This window comes from Porites lutea, chromosome 8 (assembly GCF_958299795.1).
Source record: "Porites lutea chromosome 8, jaPorLute2.1, whole genome shotgun sequence".
Taxonomy (NCBI): Eukaryota; Metazoa; Cnidaria; class Anthozoa; order Scleractinia; family Poritidae; genus Porites; species Porites lutea.
The window spans coordinates 11,440,426-11,462,029 of NC_133208.1; the positions used below are offsets into that span (position 1 = coordinate 11,440,426).

The 21,604-nt window shown below is 39.0% G+C and overlaps 1 pseudogene; it reads left to right on the plus strand.

The window, feature by feature from the left end:
* Positions 1–2,405: 2,405 nt before the first annotated feature.
* Positions 2,406–21,604, plus strand: part of LOC140945194 (uncharacterized) — a 34,839-nt pseudogene continuing 15,640 nt past the window's right edge.

The window sequence follows — 21,604 nt, forward strand, 5'->3', positions numbered from 1 at the left end:
CTTCCTTAAAATTAACAAATCTAGGGAACAATTTCTTTTACAGTAAATTCCCTTTTTTACCCTATTTACGGCTAACGGTTAAAATTTTTCAATTTTTAAGGCTAAATGTTTGGCCTTTTTACGCCTATCGGTTAACCACATTAAGACCCTCTTTCTTTAGTCGCGACCGTCGGGTTTCCAAAGTAGATTTACATAATTTATTACTGGATTTTACGGCAACCCGATGTCGCTTTTCTCAGTGTCGTCTATTTTGCAAATTCAAAATACTCCAGTTAATTATGACTTTTAGGGCCTGTTTAAAATATGGCAGGTCACCCTACCTATCATGTAAACGTGATCAAATTAAAATGAGAGATTATATGGACAAACGAGTGACCTAGACCTAAGACTCCATTACCCCACCTAAGCGGGTTACCTCACCTACCTGGGGTCCCCCACCTCCATGTAAACAGGCGGCATTGATTATAGATGTATCACTTGTTCCTTTATTCTACCTCCTCGCCTTCCCATTGGATAGGTGCTGTAAGAAAAGGGAATTAATTAAAAGTGGTCACACGTTTGGTTTTAGTGCTGTTAGCACTTTGTTCAATTCTCTGCGCTTTTGATTTGTTTCAGAGCAAGGTGATCCATGCCAGCCTTTGCAGAATATCAGTAAAAGGGTAAATTTTGTCAGTAGTACGTGTCGGATGTCGTCTTCCAGCCTTAAATACGGTTTGTTTGTAGCGTTCTTACTAGTTACGTATTTAGTCATGTGTCACTGCCAACTTCCGTATCCTTCAAAACTCAACGCTTGTCATTAAAAGCTGTTATATGATGACTTCTATAATGGCAGTCAGTCGTAGGTTATTCTAGTGACAAGAACTAAGGCTTATTCCTCTACTTTACAGGACTGCCGCTAATTCACTAGCTGTTCCGCAAAAAAGGAGAAATGGATAGTGATGAATTTGGTCAGTAAAGTCAAATTCGAGTGGCTAGGCCCCTAAATATTACTAAATATAGTTATTAATTGCAAAGTTTGTAATAAATCAGGTTTCCTTGCAAGTTGGTAAAGGAGACATCAGCTTGGCATAACCAGTCAAGTCATGGAGTATCAAAAAATCTGCGTATTACAACCTAGTTCGTTTGTCGCGTTCACCCAACTCTATTTTAAGCTCACGTTTGGTTTTGTAATATTTCGTTTCTACGCCCCGATAATTTCTACGTCCACTTCAATCATGTGTAGCTTTTCAGCATTATTAATATTGACCGTACAGACCTAGACAGCTTCTGAGTTGAGCAGGTATAGTTACACTGAAAGATAACTGACCAACACAAGGAAACATAATAAAATTGAATTTAAACACGCGTTGACATTACCAATTGGAAAAGGGTAAAAAAGGCGAATAATGTGACCAAACTTCTTTACAATATACACAAAATGATGCCAATATAATTAAAATAAAAGATGAGGAAGTAAGACTTTCAGTATTGTTTTGGCGGTGGCAGGGAGGCACGTAGAGTCTGCAGGTGCAAACATGCAATCCATAGTTCGTATTAACTTTAGTTTAATACCTTCAAAGTCGTTATAGCTCCAAGAATACTTAAATTCATGAATCTTATTATACACTAAAACCATTTCGTCACCACGCACTTTTGCTTGAACAAATTCTCAGTCGAGCGTGAATACATTCATATTGAACATTTATAGTTGACTACGCACCAGGACTGTTTCTAGGCAGTTAATAATAATTTCATGAGCCGCATTAAGTGTTACATACACGATCTACTAAATGAATGCGTTTGTCACTGATTTTGATTTTGGTTTGAAACGAAAATGTGGAAAGCGTAGAAGTTTACTTACTTTCTTCCTTTAACTGAGGTAGAGGTAGGGGCTTGGTATAGGCGCATTGACAAAGCGGCCAGATTGAGCACTGAAATTGGCAGTTCAGCGTTTAATGTCTCTGCCACGCTTGTACTTAACTGGATTGCTCCTGTTGTGATAGCATTCTTCAGTTATTGTTCAATTTAGTACTTGTTTCTGCTGTTCGCTTCAGGCCACATTGGCTTTCGTGTGCCCTCAAATACTATAGAGTAGGGGTAAATTAAATTTCATTATTTTAAGGCACTCCCTAATGACAAGGGCTTATTACAAGAGATGGAGTCTATTTTACTCTTTAATTAGACCACTTGATAACTTTCAAAAGTTTAACAAAAATAAGCCATTTATGCAAAAACAATTAGTGGTATTAGCATGTCGGGGGGTGGGAGGGGATTTCGGTCGCAAGAAGTAAATTGTGTTTTGAGGATATTCTTTTTAAACGATTAGTTTAAGTGCGTTGTCCCCAAAATACGGGCCCCATTTAGGTATTTATAATAACTCCAGTCAATTTAAGGATTTGGGGAAATGCAGAAAACTTCAGTATATTATGTGCAATGTTTTTCACCTTACAGAAGGCAAAAGCTTTTACGACGAAAAAAACGAAAAGGATAGTGGGGTCCACGAAGAAGAGGATTTTGATAACAGACACTTTGTAGACGTAGAGGATAACGTATGTGTAAAAGCAAGATCGAGACGCAACGACGGCGAAGAGAACAACTTTACAATGGATACAGCTTCTTCCAGTAAAACCGAAGAAGAGGAGAATCTTGAAAATATGGAGAAAAAGCTAAAAAAGCTAGAAGAACTTTTCTCCAGTGTACCAACAGTTCTTATCAAAAGAGTCCTTTGTCGCGATGATGTTAAAGGAGACTTCAACAAAGCAAGACAGACGTTACAAGAATTTCAGGGCATGGGAAATTCACAGGACTTTATCAAACTTCCCGCAAACAATGGACCTATTGCTCGGGGTGCTCCAGACAATTTTGCTAGGTCAGAAAACAAGAAAGGGAGGATCGAAATGACCGAGTCGCAGAATAACCAGGAAAGTAGAAGGAAAATCGGAGTAACAAGAAAATTGAAAATTGAAAATCAAAATGAAACAAAGGACGGAAATGGAAGAGGGGAGAATAATGTTTACCTGTTGAGAAAAAATAGTTTTGATATAAACGAACCCAAACTAATGTGTGAAAACAAGGTCTTCCCAGATCGTGATGCAATACAAGTAGAACTAGCCTGTAGATGTGAAGCACGGATACTGGGCGGCGGGTTTGACCAGGGTCAAGGAGATAACCAAAAATACGGCGAGAATGTGGCGCACGAGCTCGGTTACGGCGTTCCTTTAAATGACCACATGTTTCAGAGTCAGCGGGGACGTGGTAACTAGAGGGGACAATGTAGTCCAGCCAAACCGAAGGGAAATGCTCACCGAGGAGTAGAACATGAAGACAACTTTTATCAAAGGAATTCATTTTTTCAAGACGATGGCCAATCGCCATTCACTCAAACAGGACAAGGAAGAGATAAATCAAGACGAGCACGAGGAAGGGGTGGCCCAGGTCATGACGGGACACATGAACATCCAGTGTATCCCGCAGATAAGATAAATGAAATATGTAGGTCCTTTGACGATCTTGATTTAGGTGATAAAGAAGAAGTTGGTCCAAACAGATGTGGCCAAGGGAATCTATATCCAGGAGGGTCTGGCAGTAACCTTAAAAGGGGACACGACCAGGGAGGAATGGGATCAGCCCAAAGCCCGTCAAAGGGAATGGATAAAGGTAGTTATACGATAGTAAATAAAGGAGAAGACTGTAAGTTTGAGCCAAAGAGATTAGTTGTGGGCTGTGTGAGTCGACCGTACTGAAAGAGTGGAGGTGGGAAGAGTGAAGATGCGTAAAAGCAAAACTTTAGTCACAATTGAGTGTAATTGCTTGCCGAAATAGCTTCGTGTTTCGCCTTACATTGGTCCCCTGTAATAGGTGTTCTCCGAAAACCGTCGGGGATAGTTTTGGGAGAGCTAAATTTCTTACTAAGTTAAAAATCATCTTTTGCGGCTACTCAATCATTCAATGTGCTTTTGACGGTAACCGAGGGTCATTTTTACCAGTCTAAATTAATGATAGATGAGATCATTTTCATGGTCACGACTATTATCATCACGGTTGAACAATATATTGAACTGTGGCCGTTTCACAAGTCCATACTCCTTTTCATTTGTTTTCTTTGGTTACTCTACACAAAAGTAACCATAGTCCGTAATTTCATTGAAAATTATTGCATTTGACATCAGTTTGACATCAAAACGATTCAAACGTTTAGTCGATTTCAATTCAAGATATTCTTCTTCTACTTTACTGTATTTATCAGATTTTAATAAAATTAAATAGAAGGATGAGACGAGGGGAACGGGCCCTGCAAAGGTCCCAATTTCATCGTCGCGAGTTTCGTGTGCAAGAGCCTTTCAAGAAGATTAAGGCCTGATTCTAGGTCATTTGTGATTTTTCCGCACATTTTCGAAAGACCATTGTTAAACGATTTTAATGATTGATGAATGAACTAAACATAAAATTTTGAAAAAAATCCAAACTACCAGGACAGGTGATCGACCACGCCCTCTATCGTTCGAAAGTTTCAACCAACGATGCCCACCACTTGTTAAACGAGTTACTCCAGTTCGTCTTTATCATACTGAACATTGACCCTAGAAAGTGTCTTTCAAATCAGCTTGGAATGGTTCGAATTGTTGCAATTTGTGGTGGAATTGATATTAATTCACTAGTGCCAGTGCCCCCCTAACTAAAATGTTCGTTAGGAGAATTACGTTAAATGATCTCGTCTCATTCTGACTGTTTTTACAAGAAGACTATAATTTGTAGCCACTGTCTGGACCTACAAAAGGAAAAAGATTTGACCTCTACATAGTGGGCATTTTGACCCAAAGGATTTCTCGATAAAACAGGGTGTGGCTGGTCACGTGATGCACTTATAAACAATTTGAAAGATTTCTGGTTATAATTAGCCTTAGTGTTTCAGTGTTTAACCGGTATGAATTCAAACGTTCCATAAATATACCTTTACCCTTTGTCATTAAAAGAGCGCACTTGAATTTTAAATTTCTTTAGACCACCAAAGCAAAAATTCTTACATTTTCTCGTCGCTCTGTAGAAGAAAGAGGGTTAGTTGAATTAAGCCTGTCTTTACTTTTTAATAATAGATGTTCAAAGAGTCTTAGCCGGGCAGCATGAAAAACCACATGTCCTAAACAAGGCTCAACTGACAGTCAGAATCTTTAGTGATTCATCTGAAGACGATGACCATGCATTTGCCGAGACTGACGTGGGAACGACTGTGGACAACAGGCATAGCACATCATTGAGTCAGCGGTCCAGGCCCAAAGCAAAGCGGCTCTACATGGTTGTAGACCCGGATGTAATGGAATACGTCACAGCAACCTCACTTTATGACCAACTTAAGGCAGTGTTGGCCACGAAGAAAAGTGAAATTAACTGGAAGATGAACCGCAGTATAGCCGTTCTATTGTATCACGGAGAGGATAATAGTGCCTCAGGGGGGTCTGAATGTATAGAGGAAGTACAAAAATGGCTTGGCAAACTTAAAAAGCAAGACGTTGAGGTGAGCAAAGATTTCTGGGAAGCCGTGAAAGCTCAGTTGCCAAGTATCCGCGCTTGTTTTGGAGTTCAATCTCCACTGGTTAAAATAATCGATGATTCTTTCGTTGTCAGAATTGTGTCCCTGGCTTCAGATACAGAAGATTTAAAAGAGAAATTAAAAGCAAAATTAGAGGAAATATACCAGAAGGAAACCAGAAAAACGTATGTGGCGAAAACGGAAAAGGTTTCTTTGGAACATTTAACTTTGTTAAAGAAGATCCGGTTGCTGGAAAAGCTTACAGAAAAAAACAAAGAACTGGAGATAAAATTAGACACTGAAGCAGAGGAAATCTATTTTGAAGGCCCACAACCATTGCTCTTAGAAGTGACCACGAAATTCAACGAACAAATTTCGGGCATGGTTGAAAGGAAATTAAGCCTGTCAAAAAACATTTTGAAAATTTTGTCTTTAGATGAAGGGCTGGAAAAAGTCAAATGTGAATTACAAAAATACAACGTGGAGGCTGTTTTCGTGATCGATAGCGAGGCTTGGATCATCGGCACGTCAGCAGCGCATGCGGTCAAGGCTGCCAGTCTTGTAAGTGAGTTGACATTGGAGGAGAAAGTTCTGAAGGACGGCAACGGTCGCCAGCTATTGAAAACCACAGAATGGTACCAACTTTGTGAGCAACTCAACGCCAGCTCAGCCGTCCCAGTTCATGGGAACAACTGGAATGATACCTACGTATCTGGGTTTCGGGAAGATGTCTTAGAAGCAATTAAGACTGTAACTGCGTGCCTAGATACCAACTGCATACGAGAAGAGCAAATGAAATGTTCTTCTAAATTAGTCCGAAAATATCTCTCTGAGCTTCGTCAAGATGACCTGTCTTCAATTGAAGTTCAACTCCGCCATGAAGTCAAGATTCAAACAGGAAAAGGTGACGATGATTTTGTCATTTGGGGAAACAAAGAGGGGATAAAACGTGCGAAAAGTAAGTTAGAAGCTCTTGAACATAGTACCGAATGTGAAACTTTAAATGTGAAGCAGCCAGGCCTGAGAAATTTTTTTGCCAGCGGAAACGGTGACCTGCTTGTAAGTTCTGTGGAGAAGAATCACGCATGTGTTATCCATGTCCAGAAAAAAGATGAGATGCCCACTGTCACAGAAGCAATTGCGAAGCCAGGCAATGAAGACAGCGACGACGACGACGACCATGATGGTGCTGCTGCTGATGATGATGATGATATTGGTGAGGTTGGCGATAAGAATGAAGAGAATATGAATAATATAGTGACCAGCACTGATTCTTCCACCCTTGTTACAGGAAGTGGTCACAAAATTTCGTGGAAACCTGGAAACATCAAAACGCAGCAGGTATGTTACGTTCAATGCATTCTACTATATAGTATAAAAAACTCACTGATTTCTTCGAGAAAAAGATATAGTGGTCTGTGCTTGGGTGACAAAATAAAATTTATCCTCTTCGTTGTGTCGTTGAGTGCTCTGTTTTGCTTTAAAACGTCGTTTCCTTTACAGTCAAGCTAAGTCATGCGTATCCCCCAAGATTACATTAATGAATTTATTATTCGAAAGTTGAATCAGTTTTCAGATTCATCTCAGTCAGTCTGCATTCTTGCATACGTAATGATGAGCCGTGAATTCACACTCGAGGCAGTTACGAACGTTTATTTTGCCTAAATTTGATGTAAATGTCTTTTATGAAATTTAACCCATTCAAATATTTTCAATCTGAACAAATACAGAGAAGTCCTCGTAAAATATTCACTGCTCATTACATCTTTTTGCTTCAAAGCGATTATATTCAGGATCCCTTCTTGTTTCTGTTTGAGTGTAATATTTGCTTTTCCAACTTTCTGTTATCCATATTTCACGCCTTATCTGGACCACTTCTCTCCGCCATCTTCTGCGAAGTGTAACCGGAAATGCACGATTTGCGGACTCAAAATCCCATCTGGCCAGTGGTCCCAATCCCACCGATTCCTGTCGCTGACCAAAAGGATCGCAGCCTCTGGGAACGAGATTGATTTATGTCAAATTTCAGAAAATGATATCTTCCACCTGAAATTTTCAGAATTTCACCTGTGTTTTCACAATTTTTGTGAAATTTGATATTTATTTTCTCGGGCTCCCATGACAAATAGACTTTGGTGTTATTACAGATAATCAATTATATCTATAGCCCTTGAAAAATGCAAATAGAATGCAATATTGTTTTAATTATTCTGGTACAACGTTTTTGTCCATTAAAAATTGAAATTACTCAATTTCCTGAAGGATTTTTTTTTTTATTTCAATTGCTATTCCAAAGTACAACAATTACAATTATTATCACAAAGCATACATGCACAAACTTACTACACACCTAAGCACACGTGCAATTTCACAATTACACACAAGGTAATGCCTACTGTTATTTACAAGTGCTATTCAAAAAAGAAGAAACTAATCATTTTTTTCAAAAGATGAAAAACTACCTAGATTACAAAGTCCATTTGTCCATTAATTTTTGTAAATTCTTATTCTTAGTGAAAATATTTTTTTCTATTTCATATTTACCGTTTATTCTAACTATAAAACTGTTTATGGTTGGGAGTAGTTCATTCCTTCTGCAACTCCATAAATATATTTTCCCTATAAGTATAAGATAATTAAGCAAGGGGCATTCAGAAGATAAAAAGCCGATCCAAATTTCCTTTAATGTTAGGTGAACTAGTTGTTTTCGCAACCCAAAATAATATGATTCAACACATTTCCAGCATGAATTCGAATAAGGGCAATCCCAAAAGAAATGTCTAATAGTTTCTGATTTCCTTTTGCTAAAAGAGCACAAGTTGTCTGTCCTGTACCCAATCTTGAACAACTTTGAGTTGGTAAAAAGTATAGAATTAAGTATTTTAAATTGAAAGACTTTGACATAAGGTTCAAACACGATAGAATGGGCAAGAGAAATGCCTTTCTGAGATCGTCATTAAATAGATTAAAATCCAACTTCAGTTTTTGTGCATAATTTGGGAGACAAGCCTTCTTTTTGATCAAAAAAGGATAATAATCTTTTGATTACTTTTTTGCTATGTCGAAAACGCCGCCATTGATTTTAAAGGAAGGTATTGCATTAAAAATTGTAATGCAATTTCCTGAAGGATTCCGTCTTAATCACTCATAACGAGAGCCGGACCGTACAAGAGAAATGGTTTACCCGTTTCTTATCTGGGTCCTGCCATTTTGCACGTTTTCCCCCTTATTTAGAAAAACACTGTTTTGTGACACAACCAAATGCCTCTTTTATAGTCAAAAACTAACGTCGAACTGTGGCAAAGCCCAACCCACATGAAACAGCATCAAGCGTCCAAAAAAGACCGCGTAGTTAAGTCACAATTGTTGAATAGAACTGAAGCCAATTTTAATTCAATTGCAGGCTAACATTCTGGTCAGTTCACAAGGTGCATGCTCCCAGGCTATCGTCTGTGCGGGTGGGCAGGCAATGAGGCAAAACTTGGTAACTCCAAACACTGGTGACATCACAGTTACTCGTGGATCAGGGAAGCTGGCCTGTGATCACGTGATCCATGTAAACTGTTCCAAGTGGCATGGTGGAACGGGGGAGCTGGTAAGTGATATAATTGGCACTCAAACTTATTACACTTAGTTGATGACTTTAGCCCCATAGTTTTCTATAGCTCAATGGTAGAGCATCATAATAACCAGAAGGTCAAGACTTCAAATCTAATTGGGATAACCTGCTTTTTTGAGTCGCCTGTGTCACTAAATAAAAAAAGAAATAATCTTCATAAATCATTCTAGTCTGCATTGCTTGTCATCCTTACAAAGCCACAATGACAGCCCAAATAAACCACCCTGCTTGCAATGTAGTTTGTTCGCAGAATTTTTGTCGGAATACTCGGCTATTAGAACTAGATTATATTCCCACTTTAGGTAGTCAAGGTAATTTTTATTCATCAACCTTTAGAAGGAAGTGTTTCAGCCAGTCGTTATAAAAGTAGTTATATTTTTAACCTTTAACCGCCCCTGAATTCACTTTAAAAGTTGTATTTTAGGTCTTACGAGGCATCGTCCAAAAATGTCTACAGAAGGCTGATGAGCTTGGAGGAGAATCAATAGCATTTCCAGTCATAGGCACTGGAAACCTCAGGTTTCCTCCTGCCACAGCTTCCAGGATCATGTTAGAGGAAACCATCAACTTTTGCCAAACAAATACTTCATCTGCAGTGAAAGATATTCGATTTGTGGTGTTTCAGCAAGATAAAGTACTTATCTTTGCGTTTGCGCAAGAGATGGCTGCCTTGCAATCCAAGCACAGAGCTTCTCGGCCTCAGGTATTTCAACAAGAGAAACAGAGACAACCTGTCTGTTCATTGCCTATTCAAGTTATAAAAGGCGATTTGACAAAAGAGAGCACAGACGCCATTATAAACATCAACAGCAGGGATATGAACTTGAGCCACGCTGGTGAACTAAGCAAAGCCATCTTAAAAGCTGGCGGCCCACAGATCCAACAAGAATGCAGTCAATATGGTGAGCAACCACCTGGGACAGCGGTAATGACTAGTGGAGGAAACATCGCAGCACGTCATATAATTCACATAATTCCAGGTTCGTTTAATGTTCTTTAGTAGGTCGTCCTATTAAGAAAAACAATGGTTCCAAGTGACGTTGCTGACCTGACGCACAACATATTATCGACTATGGAAACATGACATAGTTGTTTTACCAAAGAACCATATAAATACGGCCTTCCCCCAATTATGACCTAATAAAAAAAATAGATGTTGATCTAAAATTAAAGCCCTTTTTACGTTCTTCGTCAGCTGAGATACTACTTTTTTAGTTTTAAGTGAAATTGTTGCATTTTCTTTGTGAATAATTTCAGTGCTCCAATTGATCTTTGCCAACTCTTTAGCTATTTTATTGTAAGGGCGATCCTTTAGTTTTTTATGTCGATTTTGAAATTCTTACTTTCAGGGTCCCAAGATAAGATTCACCTCCAGGCATGTCTGGAAGAAGGCCTTCGCCTGGCGGATCAAAACAATCTTCAAACGGTCTCAATACCAAGCGTTGGCACTGGTGGATTTAATTTGTCTGCGTCAGACTCTGCACAAGTAACATTCAAAGCACTGGATTCGTTCAGCAAAATATGTAAAAACGTTCGCCATCTGAGCTTTGTGGTCTTTCAAGATCAAATGGTTTCGGATTTTTTGCAAGCGCAACAGCGGGAGGTAGTCCAGAATACGAACGAGCAGCAAACTGATTCCTTTTGTAAAGCTGTTAAGCTGACGAGAAATAGTGAAAAAATTTTGAGTTCAACAGGCGACTATTCTGTGAAAATTTTTGTCACAGGAAAGGATAAGGAGAGTGTAAGCAAAGCTGTGGAAAGTTTGAAGAAAGGTTTCTCTAAAGCTTGCACCACTCAAAAAATCAAAAACGAAACCGTCCGTAAATTGACGCGAAAGCAGATTAACATGCTGAGAAGAAAAGCCCAACAGCGTGACGTCAGACTCGAAATCGAGGATGATGTAGATTGCATAGTGGTACGAGGTGATCCTCTTGAAGTGCTAGGGATGGTCGGGAAGATATGGCACACTATTTACTGGAAAAACAAGAAGATACAGGAAGACGAACAGACGATGATGGTTTCAAAAAACGTACAATGGAGTTATGAAATACATGGTAAAAAAAAATTGTTTAGTCCGAAGACAAATGGAAAGCTTGAGATGGCGTACAGCAAGAAACAATCCACAATAAGGATATCTTTACAAGCAGGTGACTTTGTTATGAATTTACAAGCTAAAACTGGCCACGGAATGCAGAATGGTGAGACTATTAAACTTTCCAGAAAGGCCAGGGGAGCTGAAGAAGGTTAGTGCATACTGATAGAACAGTTCTGAGTTAACCAGTTTTCATTATTTCATTAAGTTTTCATTATTTTTAGTTTCATTTCATTTTCAACAGTGGCTTTCCTTTCAGTTTTTCATTTACGTCATTGGTTTGCTTCTACACCATAATTTTTAGGGAGTTATTAGAACTCCAAAAATGGAGTAAGAATTTTAGGTACAGGATAACCCCTTTTCGGGGGGTCCTTTAACTCCTAATTTAACTCCGAATTTGGGGTCATTTTTACTCCTGAAAAAGAGTTTTTTTCACTCCCAGTCTGGAGTTAAAATAGCTCCGAAATGGGGTTATTTTTACTCCTTACATGGGTTGTTTTTACTCTTTTTAGAGTTAACTTAACTCTGAAAGTGGAGTAAAACTTTTAGGTACGGGATAAATCCTTTTTGGGGGTTATTTTAACTCCTCAATATCTGGGGTAACTTTTACTCCTCAAAAAGAGTTCTTTAAACTCCTTTTTGGAGTTAAAAGAACTCCACTATAACGAGTTACATTAGCCCCACTAGAGAAGTTATTACAACTCCTTGAAAATTACGGTGTAAGACTTCCCTAGACGTACAGCTCTTATTTCAGTCAATTGCATTTTTTTTCAGATAACTGAGCATCAAAAAATACAGTAGAAGAATAAGTTTTGTCCCGTTTAGTTTCGTTCTTAATTTGGAAGTATTACTGTGTGGGTTAGATATTTTACTGTTGAAGCGAAGCAACGGTCATGTTCGTCATTATTGAGGATCAAAACTTGTATGTCGCTTGCTGATGAGAGGATATTTAAGACTACGGAGAAACATTGACCACTGGTAAGAAATAAAGTCAAGACTGATCTTTTCATCGCCTGCAAGTCTTTTGTTACTCCATAGTCTTAAAAATCCCCTCATCAGCCAGTGACAAGTTTTGATCCTTAATAATGACGGAACATGACCGTCGCTTTGCTTCAACAGAGAACACCCAAATTTGGGGGTGCCTGTGACGTCAAGATTTTATTGGGCACAAAATGGCGGAAAATTGTGAACAAAACGGCAGTTGGCATTTTATATGGTTTTTCGTGATTAGTCATAATCTTTCCGACTTGGAGCGCAATATTCGCTGTTGCCATAGCTACCGTGAAACTCTCAGAGCGCTTGCCAAGCAGCTTGGTGCTGAGACAGACTTTGGATTGCACGTTGAAGTGGCATATCCGAGAAACCTCTCCAGTGCAGCGGTCAGTTTTTAACTCTTCTGAAGTTACCTCTTGTGGTACCTACCACGAATGTGAGTGCGCACTCAGCCTCAGATCGCAAGAAAGATTGAATCACTGCATGATTATCCACGTTCACAAGGAAATAACTAACAAACTGAACATAGAAGATATTGGAAATCAGTTTGTTTCAGCATGAAATGACAGGCAAAAACCTCTTCGGAAAATTCGATGTCAATGAAAAAGAAATAATGGACACAGAAAATGCGCCAAAGACCTTTGCGATCGGCCTTTGGAGCTACTGTGCTGTCATGTTAATCATCTCAAAATGTAACGTCTCTGCAGACTTAACATTCCTCACCGGAATTCAATTTTTTTTTCGTTACAAAGAAACTTTATCATCCCAGGGCCTCCTGAGTTCCTTTTTTAAATCTAGTATTTAAGGGCCAGTGGGGGAGCGCAATGATTTTAAGGGGGGGGGGGGGGGGTATTTTTCTAGCCCTCAAGGTTAAGGATGATGTTACGAAATGTTACGATATTATTTTGATACCAATCAGTGATTCATGTGCCTCCTTCTTGTCTCGTAAGATGATAGGGTGTGCCTTGTTTTTTTTTCCTTCAGGGTTGCTAACGGGCTCACAAAACACCATCAACTTGATTTTGGGAGAATTCTAAGGGATACGGGGGTCCCGGGAATGTTCCACATGCCTAACCACAATCCTTTTGACTCCGTGAGGTATATAACAACAACTCTACTCAAAACTTCTGTATCATTATATCAGTCCATAGCTTTAGACATGGTAGATTCCTGTATTGAAATTCGTCATGGATGATCGAGACATTTTTCTACCGCCCAGTATCCTCCATTAGTTAATATTCACTCTTTCTAAGAAGTAAAACTCAGATTAACTTTTTTTCCTCCCAAAGGAATTTTTCTTCCAATCTCCTTGGCTCCAATGCCAAGCCCTGATATGACAGTACATACTGTGACTCTCGTCCCAGGCTCCTCTGAGTATCAAAATGTCGTGAGCAAATTTCAAGCAACCACTGGTGGAATGCATTTCCCGAAAATAGAGCGGGTTCAGAATCCCCATCTTTACAAGCAGTACATGATACGAAAGCAGAAAATGGACAAAGACAATGGAGGAAACAACGAACGGCAGCTGTTCCATGGGACTTACGCTGAAAATATACGTGCAATAAACACACAGGGATTCAACAGGAGTTTTTGTGGGGCGCATGGTAAGTTACAACTTTTGGAAAGGAGTTTGCTTAAATGGACTGGTTTCTAATTAATACATGCTCCGCCAAGTAAACTTGACCTTGGGTCTCAAAATCTGTCTTAATTGCTTTGGTAATTTTTTCTTTTAACCTTGTTCGTGCAGATTTAGGTAAGCGCTGACTCACCAGTACCATTAAATAGACTGAAAGCAGAGTAGTTTAGTCAAATTGTGGTTTAACATCAAACTAGTCAGTAGCAGCAGAATGTTTTTCAACGCCTTTTATTGTTGGGTGGCTACTTAACAACATATACTAAAAATCCGCCAAAAATCATTTGGTGGAAAGTGAAAAAACTGGGCAAAAAGAGCAATAACAGAAATATAGTACACTGTATTTATTTAAGTAGTTTATGGCAAAAATAGCTTCCACTCTCATTTGACGACTGTCAGAATATTTTAACCTTCCTGACTTTCACCCTGGTTTATTAGATATTGCTATGGTAAAAAGCTATGTAAGTACAATGAAACAGGAATATATCTCATATTGGCAAAACACCCTTCAACATTCTCAAAAACTTGAATTTATAGACATTTTAAAACCGATCATACCACCTCTGATTACTTAGGCTTAACAAGAGGAACAGCTGGGAAAAGGGCTTTAGTGAAACTATACGAGTAAGCAACCACAAACTAATGATAGAAATAGCAAGACAAAATCAAACTACGAAGGATAATAGGCATTGCTCTTTTTGTGGATCCAATCTAACAGAAGACGAAGTTCACTTTCTTTTTCACTCTCCTACAGACTCTATGATTGGGGATAACTTTTAAAGAATAAAGTCAAGACTCTGATTCCAAATATTACCCAGTAGTTATCAATGAGGGGAACTGATGAACTCCTCTAATTACTTAGCTTTCTGCTTGTTTTGATGTTCGTGACAAAGTATTATCAAAGTAACGTAATTGCCCTGTGATGTAATTTTGATTCTTAAAAATAGCTTTTGCAAATAAAGTTCGTTGCTGTTGTTGTTGTCGCTAGAATGGCTCGTATGGCTGTTATACATGCCATCAAACTGTTCACCAACAGTCATCTACTAAATTTGCATCCATGCTGCAGGATTCGTGCGACGAAATGAGTGCAACCGACGATGGCTTTGTATCAGTGCAAACTGTTTAACCTATTCCAATTTTCTGTAATTGAGTTTTGTGAAGTAGTTATGTTCAAACCTTGAACACAATATGTGTGATCGAAAACTGGGATTCTGTTTTTTCTTCCGACACGCGTAACCTCCTTTCAAATATTCTGCTTAGGACTACGTCCATTTGATTTTTACTATAAAGATGGTAACGCTCCGCGCTTTTCATTAGGGAGCTTACGAATTGACGACTTTCGCACGACGACGACGTTGGACTGCGTGACAGGCTTACTGCGCATGCTTATCTGGGTACTTGCCGGCGTCGCACCAAAGTCGACGCCGTTGTTGATAGCGATTCGCCGGCGTCCTAGAAAAAGCAGGACGTGAGACTAATTTTCAAAGTTTTCCCTACATACTTCAGCGGATTTTTCCAGATAATTCAAGTATCACATTAGGCACATGTTCTTTACATATGTTTTCGATTTGTTTGTCTGTTTTCATCGGAGTAACGACCGGAAGAATGAACACCATAGCTAGCTGTAGACAAACATAAATTAACACTGAGTGAAACCATATTGGCAAGATGGTACCAAAGCTACAACTAGACCATTGCAAGTGGTTATCTCATCACAGTAACTACAGCTGTTCAGCAAGTTTATAAATGCCCGCCCTTATATAAAGCATTCGTCCTTTGTTGCCTCGTCTAAATCCGTACTTAACTCTGAGTTTGTTGACGAAATGCATAAAAGTACAAATACAGTGAAATACTCGGTCCTTTATAAATCTGTTTCCACAAGCGTCTGCAATACGAGCTCTCGTTTCTCTTATGAATTTAGACATTTTGGTTGAACAAACAAGCTTACTTGTGAAAAGAAGAAAACAAACTTCAGAAACGGCGGGAAAATTTGTCTGCCGCGCGCACCAATGTCGTCGTCTTTACTACGAATCGTAAATTCAAATTTCTACAGGACGGCAACAAAGAACTATGACGTGACCCAGCGGCGGCGTCGTGCGAAAGTCGTCGATTCGTAAGCTCCCTATTACACCTCGACGATTCCGTTGTAAGGGAAATCCGGCCAGAAAACCAGGTGCACTGATTGTTCTTTTTATTATTATTATTATTTTGGAATTCTTCTTGTAGCGAGTCTCAGATTAACTTTAATGTATTTGTGTGTTTAGTTGTAGTTTCTCTACATCCCTACATTTCATATATGGTAAGATGAATTGGTAAATTAAGGCTCTATGGCCTCAGAACTTTTATATTCCCTTCTTGCATTTCTTTCATGAGAACTGCCCTGAACTGCCTATTGCAACCAGTTTCCCAGTTTCTATCGCCGATTTCGGATGGCATCGTTTTCGTTTTCACCTTGCTTGATGCGTAAGAGGGTTGCGATACTAGCCTTACTTGATACCTTTCAGGAGCTGCATCTCGAGTGGTAAGCCTGAATAATTATTGTATTTGATGTTTGTTTTTTTATTTCTAATTTAATGAAGTCGCGCGTAGCTTATGCGGTTATTTTGTTTACGCACGTTTGTAAGATTGAGACAATGATCTGACCGAGTATCAGGTTTGTTATAAGCTACCCAGTGCTTAGTGAATAAGTGCATTTATGATGGCTGTGTGAACAAGGGCCGTACAGTTATCTCATTCATTTTAACTTTTAAACTGTTAGGTAAGTGATTCACACTTTTTGATCTGCATCAGATACGATGACAGTGTGAGCAAGGGCCAGTACACCCCTCACATTCATTCAAACTTTATACATTTCTGTTGGTTGCACTGATCCCTCTCAGTAAGCAGGGCTTTGAAAACAGCCTTACCATTCTATTTCTATATGTTTACTTGCATAACCTCCACTGAGCTAAACTGGTGGGACTAAGCAGTAAGTGACAGTGACAGCGAATGCCGTATAAAATGTCCTATTACTATGAACACACGTGAGCCATTATGGCGCTAGTTGACAGTATCAGTATCAGTATCAGCTAGTAGTCGTATCAGGCGGTCGACACCTTTTTTCATTGTACATTTTTATTTGTAGGTACCAGTAGTTTCTGTTGGCGGTCGTCTTGCTTTGGCCTTGGGTGGGGCGGCCCTTTCACTCGTTCCTTGCTCTGGGCTGCAGCGGGAGTGCCTTCACCTTTACTGGGATAATGTTCTTGTGTATCTGGTTTTCCCAGCTTTATATGCTTTAATTTAATAACGGCCACTCCCGTGGCTAAAATATCCCATAATGGGTTTGTGATTATTTTGTGTCACAGCAAACAGAGCTCGCCCAAAGCGAGACTCCGCCAACATCAATAACTTTCGTAATATGCAAAGGAACATGAAGCACAAAAAGCCTTTAGACATTTTCTCACAGCAAATAGAGAGAAAACGTTCCAAAGAATATTTAGTTATATTTCTGGCTGTAAAAGAAACCTTTGATCGATTTTCTTGCCCGGAGTTCGTCTTTGAAAAAAGCAAACACCGGGAAGCTAGCCGGCTTAAAACATGAACTTAAGCTTTAAGCTCGAAGACTCGGGATTTTTAGAGACACTTTAATACTTGTCTTCCTGAATGGAAATTGTTGTCTCTGTATATGTTTCACCGAATTGTATTTCTTTTACTGATTGTTATAATTGATTGTTGATTGTTGTAATTTTAATCGCTGTGCCGATTGTTTTCAGTCGTTCAGTGAACAACGCTTCCAGGAGTACTCAAAATGCCGCGCGTTAAACCATTTTATAATAAAAAATAAACATAAAAAATTCTTTATTATGATGGAGCGTAACTCTGTTAATGTTCATTCAAACACTCGCCACAGCTCGCACTGCAAAAGTGAGAACCGGCTGGTCGTATAGGTGATTTTGGAATTTTTTTAACGGTTTAGCTAAAGGCCACACGTGCTTCGATCGTCCTGAATACTGAATGACAGAAATTTTTATTGCAAAATTGTGAACTACTGCATTCTGTCTGAGGTCTGTATGATAAAAACAGTGTCTCGAAGTACTGTTTCACCTCAGATGTGATGTATAAATGATATAAAAGGTTGGTTTACCCGCACCCAGATTTGTTGGCAAGATTTTGTAAAGTAAACTTGTCGAACGCAGAAAATTTGGCCGGATTTTTTTTCCAGGCCTAATTAATCTACGGTGATCAAGAACCATTATGACTCTTAATAAATGTGATCGAAGATGATTGCCAGTTTTTGGGTTTACATATGAGGTTATCAACTCGATGTAAGATTTGGTTCACTTTTGGGCTGTTTGCAAATTATTTTTCTCTAACATCACTTAGCCTTTCCCTGAAAAGTCTCATGAATGTGCTCTAAAGTTAACTGAATTGAGGAATATAAGTTTGTTGTTTGATTTAAATTAGAAATTTATTAATGGGAGCCTCGCTTTTAGCCCTTGCTAAATCTATATATTACTATTTCTTTTGCTTAAAACAAACGTTTGCTGGAACCAAAGTTCTCATGCGATGAATGTTCCGTTACCCTTTATTATTCACGGACGGTGAAACAATTGCCGAAAGAAACGTCTGCTCTCGCAGGCTAAAATCCAGCTAGATATATATTTTTCTTACCCTTGCAGCTAACAGAAATCTGATTTAAAAAAAAGGATTTACATTTTCCAAGCTAATAATTCAGTAACGGCTTTCATTTTTTTCAGATTTAAAGCCTTACGACTAAATTTGTTGTTATTTTACAGCTAACAGTTCACTCTGTTACTTTGTAGGCCCCCTGTTATTTTAAGGTTTCTTGAAAAGAGCATGGGCTTTCTGTGAAATAGCCAACAGTGTTTAATATTTATCCTTTTCGCTTAAAAAGAAGCGAAAACTAGGTAGAAGCTATCACTTTTTATAAAGGTTTCGTCAAAGTAGCAAACTGATTTTGTGCATTTTTCGTTTGAACGTATAATTTCTACTAACGTGGGTGTCCTGCGTTAAAAGCTCAAAATGTTTAACGCTTAATTTTAACATGTTTTACCGAACGGATTATGGAGGGATTTTAAGTAAGTTACTAGATAGTCCGCACCTACTTAAATGGCGCTGAAAACAATTCTTTTGCAACGAGTTTGATGTTGAGCCTCAAAAATTGACTGGACTAGAGCAATAACTCCTTTAAATTTTCTTTCCTCCAGGAACTTCCTATGGACGCGGTGTGTATTTCGCCAGAGATGCATCTTTCTCCGTTAAATATGCAAGGGGTGCCGTGATTGGGGCTCACTACGTTTACCTTGCCCGAGTACTGGTCGGGAAATATTGTCAAGGCAACTCTGGGATGATCATACCTCCACCAAAGATACTTTCCAGACCCGAGATTCTTTTCGACTCTGTGGTTGATGACCCAGGAGACCCAGCCATTTTCGTTGTTTTTTACGATACCCAGTGCTATCCTGAATATCTTATATCTTTTTAATTTCTCTTTACAAAACGTCCAAATCAGTTTGCTATATTTAAGCAGCTCAACAAACCGGCAAATTTGCCTGAGCAACTTCTTACAGTTACTACTCGGCATAGGCGTACGGGCCGGGGAGGCGAGGGGGGCTGCAGCCCCCCCAAAGTTTGGACAACTCAGATTTTTTGGGCAGCAAGAGAAAATTTGGGCAAAGCCAGTTTTTAAAGACGTTTCCATGTTTTTTATCATTATTATTATTTTGAAGAGATAAATATTTTCTATTTTAACCAGAAGACGGCGTAGTAATTCAGTTACGTTCACACGAGAAAGTGGTTGCCTAGCACGTGATGAGTTTCTGGTTATAAGGGAAGGGTATCATATGCTGATTTTTTTTTTTGTTGAGCACTGTACTTCACTGTACTAGCTGGAGTAGGCTATTTCCAGTCATGAATTGATTAGAATAAACTTCCGCATAACTTTCTAGAATCACCTCCGCTCCTAGTGTGGCAGAACACGCATCAGCAATGGTTCTGAAAGTGAATTGGCTGACTAATTCTCAGTTTGAATTACGAGAAGAATCATAATTTTCTTAAAAAAATCTAACGGGGGGTTTAAAAATTATTCACTTATTTGTTTAAGTAGACCGAAATGTTTACGAAACCCCTAACAAGATCGAGCGCTAATCAAATCCTTCCTTATAGCAATAGGCAAGAGCTATCTCCATGATCTTTCATACACGTTTTTAATAAGATTGAAACTACTGTGAGGTGAAATTGCATGTCAAAAGCGCTCCGTTTTCTTCAGATTACGACTAAACATCAAGATTTTCCTTTTTCACCTTATTTCTAACAATAAAAACTTCATCCCAAAATATCTCGATAACGCTCTTACAGTTCCGTTTTAACTTCACGAACATCGAGGCGACTATTGGAGGAAAGAGCTCCCCTGGACGATTTTGTAAGAACAGTTCCCAGTGAGAAATATTGCTGCAAGTATAATTGGTACTGGCGTCATATCGTAGCTATGACAGCTCCGATGTCATTGCCACAGCAGTGGATATAATATGTAACAATAGAATACTAGTGGCAGAAGTGAAATTAATGACAGTTGAACCTCCATTAAGCTGCCACCCTCGGGTACTGGCAGGTGGCCGCTTAACCTGCAATGAGGGACAAAAGTGTTGACACACTTCCATAAAATGGCCCCTTTTTTGCATAGTGGATATACTTATCCCCTTCCCCTGTCTACCCCAACCCCTTCCCCCCAAAATCAATGTTGAATTTTGGACCCTCAAGTCTTTTTTTTTACTTCAGACAACATTGATTCGGGGGGTGAGGGGATTTACGGCGTTTAAAAAGAATGAAATAATAAATGAATTAAATGTTTGTTAAAAGCACCCGTCTTAAACAAGTGTGTCAACTACTTTTGTCCCTGATTGTCTGAAACATGTATCTGTGTTTTCCGGCTAGCGTTTTGACGCTGCTGAATTTTTGTGCGATGACGTTACTCTATGGGCGAAATTGTTTGTTTATAAACAACAATTTGTAAAGTTTCGTCCTGATTTGTAGTATACGTAGAGTAAAATGTACGAAGCGTATGTCATTACTTAATCTTGCACTCCCGCGCGCGTTCCTGATACCCTGTCGGGTCGAGAGGAAATCATTTGTGTTGTGATCAATGCCGTTGCTGCGGATGTAATGTTCTCGCAAGTATTATCAATAGTGGAAAAAGGATGGAAACACTAGGGTACAATGAAAATTGTTCTGGTAAATGGTTAACTTAAGCGAATGAAGTGCTGCAAAGTAACGGAGGGGACATGCATTATTTTTGACATTGACTTGTGCCATTAGTGAAAGGACATGAAATGATGAGCCAGCCGTTTGTGCTATGTCCTATATATATATCTATATGTTTTTTTTTTTTTGGAGACCTTTTCAAACCTTACTGATCCAAACCTTTAGCGTAGGTAGCCGTCGAACAGGTTAGACCAGGTTAGGAATGTACTTTAGTTGTAATGATTTTAGATGACCGCCTGCCATTTTTTCAGTGGCATGATTTTCTATTGATGTTGGATGGACAACTATTTCATTTCCCTGCTCGTAAATCACAGAATGCCAAAGAAATTGTTTTCAAGATAGACACACCAGTTTGTATCATCGCCAAAACAGCAATTACTTTGGCCCAGAAGTTCACTTGATGACAAGGAAAGCGGGATAACACTTGATCGATGACGGCCGTGCGCTGGAAAATCTTCCTTTTTTATGCGCTAATTCCTCACAAAAGGCAAAAGAAGATTC